The sequence below is a fragment of the Arachis duranensis genome, chromosome 1 (assembly GCF_000817695.3).
Source record: "Arachis duranensis cultivar V14167 chromosome 1, aradu.V14167.gnm2.J7QH, whole genome shotgun sequence".
NCBI classification, from domain to species: domain Eukaryota; kingdom Viridiplantae; phylum Streptophyta; class Magnoliopsida; order Fabales; family Fabaceae; genus Arachis; species Arachis duranensis.
Window position 1 is genome coordinate 56,005,725 of NC_029772.3, and position 3,375 is coordinate 56,009,099.

Genomic DNA, 3,375 nt, shown 5'->3' on the forward strand with positions numbered 1-3,375 from the left:
CTGGGCGTGCGCACGCACACCCTGTGCGTATGCACATGACCCTGTTTCCTTATAAAACCTTTGTCTTCAAGTATTTCACCTTCCTAACGAGGTTGTAACCTTCCAAAACACTGTTTCAAGCTTATAAACCCCCATTTTCATCCTTTAAATCTGAAATCAATATAAAATGCCTAGTGATTGAGAGAAAGCTAGGAAAAGGGATAACTGGTGGATGAACAAAGGGGATATAATGAGGAGTTATGACTAAAGATGAGGATATGTGTAAGAACCAGAGTTTTCATGAATAGAATAATTTAAATGCCCAAATTAGGTTCCAGAAAGTTTGAATGAGAATTTGGGGATTTAAATACGATTTTTAGACTCAGTAGATTTTTTTGAGACAGAAAATATATTTTCTGCGAAAAACTGTAAAAAACCACGAACCGACAGTCGAACCGGTTGAACCGGTTCAAGTCTGCCCGGTGCTCCACGAGAAAAAGTGAAAACAGTAAAAAATTGGGTATTAATTTTAAAGGTTTGGGCCAAAGTTGGACCAAATGAGCTAAAAATGCTAACGGGGTGGACCGGGGCCAAGTTGGGCCCAAGCCCCACATATATAAGGGTTCAGTTAATGAACCCATTTCAGCATACCACTCCCACAAACACACAGACACCAGCTGAAAGAGAAGAGGGAGATGAGAGAAGAAAACACTATTCACCCACAACTTCAATCTGTAATAACTCGAGCTACGGTCCTCTGATTTACGTGCCGTTAGTGGCAAAAATGGAGAAAGTGACAAGATAAAATAATGAAATTAAGACAATAGAACAAGGAAAGGTTGAAGAAACTAAAGTAAAACAAGAATTAAAAAGGCAAATTACAAGGAAAGTAAACTAAAAACCCCTAATTTCTAGAGAGAAGTGGGAGCTTCTCTCTCTAGAAAACAACCTACATAATGCTAAACTAACCCTAATTGCTCCCCCCTTTCCCATGGAGTGAGGCCTTCTTAGATATAGGAAGAATTAGCTTCAGAAAGTCCAAAAACTGGGCTCTGGAGGCCCAGAAATCACCCCAACGATTTGCATTAAATGAGTCACGCGCTGGGACCTGACCTGTGCGTATGCACACTTGCTGATTTTCTTCTTGTACGTATGCACAGGAGGTTGTGCGTACGCACGCATAGCTTTGTGGTTCTTGTGCGTACGCACAGTAGGTTGTGCGCACGCACACTCCCATGTGTGCTTCTCCTTTGTTTTCTTCATGTTTTCTCTCTTTGTACATGTTTTCTTCCACTTTTGCCTTGCCAAACTTGCCTCTAGGACCTAGAATCACTCAACAAACATGTCATGGCATCAAATGGCATAAAAGTGGGACGAAAATCACTGATTTAAGCTTAAAATAGCATGTTTTCACAATTAGGAACAATTTAGAGAGAAAACACCAAATCATGCTATTTACATGAATAAATGTGAGTTTATATGATGAAATCCACTCAAATCAAACCAAAATATATCGTCAAATATGGATTCATCAATTCCCCCACACTTAAACAATAGCATGTCCTCATGCTAATCACAATCAAAGGAGAAGGGAAAAAAGGGGAAAAGCAATTTATTCAATATATCTAACTACATGCTTGAAACCACACTATTTATATATATGTACACTATGGTTCCTATTTAGTTTGGCACAAAACAAAAAAGAGATTCCAATTAATCCAAAACAAGCCTTAGGGCCAAGGCAAAGAATTAATACACTATGATCAATGTCCAAAGAACTGAATTGAGATTTTCAAAACTAACCAACAAGCAACTTGCAAGAAGATACAATATAAAGCACAAGAACATAGAATTGAGCGATCAAACCCCTTGCCGTTTGTGTATTCACTCTATTCACTCAGTGTTTAGGGCTTAATCACTCAATTCTCCTTTAATCACGTTTCTCTAAAGAATTGCAAGTCATCTAACAATCAACAGTTATTCAGTGCATGCATACAAATATCAAGAAGACTTGTCCATGGGTTGTAATGGGGCTAGGGTCAAGGTAGGATACATATGGTCAAGTGGACTAGGATTTGAATCTTTGATTAACCTAAGCTTCTCACCTAACCTATGACAACTTATACAATTCAAAACTAACCTAAATACCCATTCTTCACTTTTTCACATACTCATGCATTCTCTTTAATTCACGTTCCATATGCATTGATTTTTTTTATTGAACTTCACTTTGGGGCATTTTGTCCCCTTCTTGTTACTTTTTTTTCTTTTCTTTTTCTAATTTTTTTCTTTTATTTATTTTTCTCATCATTCATTTTTTTTCAAACTAAAATATATACAAGAACATCAATGCATATGGTTTAACATAATTTATACATGAGTATGTACCCAATTCCCAATATTTTGAAAAAAATATAAAAACACCCTTTTATCCCAACCAATGTTCCCAAACTTCCCAAACTTAAATGATAAACACACTCACTAGCTTAAGCTAATCAAAGATCTAAACAGGGGACATTTATTGTTTTTCGCTTAAGGCTTGTGATGTGCTAAAATTAAGAACAAATGGGTTTGGCATAGGCTCAAAGTTGGCTAACAATGGAAGATAAAGGGTAGGCTATTTGGGTAAGTGAGCTATTTGAAACAATGGCCTCAATCATATACATGCATTCATACACAAAATAATGGAAATATAGAATCATGCAAATCAAAGATCACAATCATAAAAGGAGTTTATCAGACAAGAACAAACTTTATGGTTGAAGATGTGCAACCATACAATTAAAGTTCAAATCTCACAAGGTATGTTGTTCTAGTTCTTTTTCTGTGTTCTATGAGAAATACTTCAAGCAAGTTTGAAAAACAATTTCACAATTCAATCAATGGCATGCCCTAAAAGGGATTTCATGAAAATTTCTTATTTTTACCAAAATTATTCAATCTAACATGCAACATGCAAATGTTTACTACCATAATACTATAAGCATTAAAGAAATATATACAAACAAACCAAACCAAATAAAGTGCCAATAAGGCAAAAATTGCAAAAAAATGAAGAAAAAGAACAAAAAGAATATTACAAAGTGTCTAAGAAAAGGATTTTACCCCCCTCGAAGTTGGAGATCCTCCCCTACACTTAAATTGTGTACGGTCCTCCGTGCATGCACAGGATCTGGGGGATGAAGGACTATGAGGCTCCACCTTCAGATGGTGGGCTCTGGGGCTCCGGTTGCTTTGTAAATATATAAACAACAATTGAGAAAAAGTAAGATGTGTGTGGTATGATAAAAAGTAATGTGTATATTCTAAATGCGCGCACAATTTAGAACAGAACACATTGGCTAAGCGAAATGTAAACCACATAATCAAAAGAAATGATATGGTCCTCAATTAAAT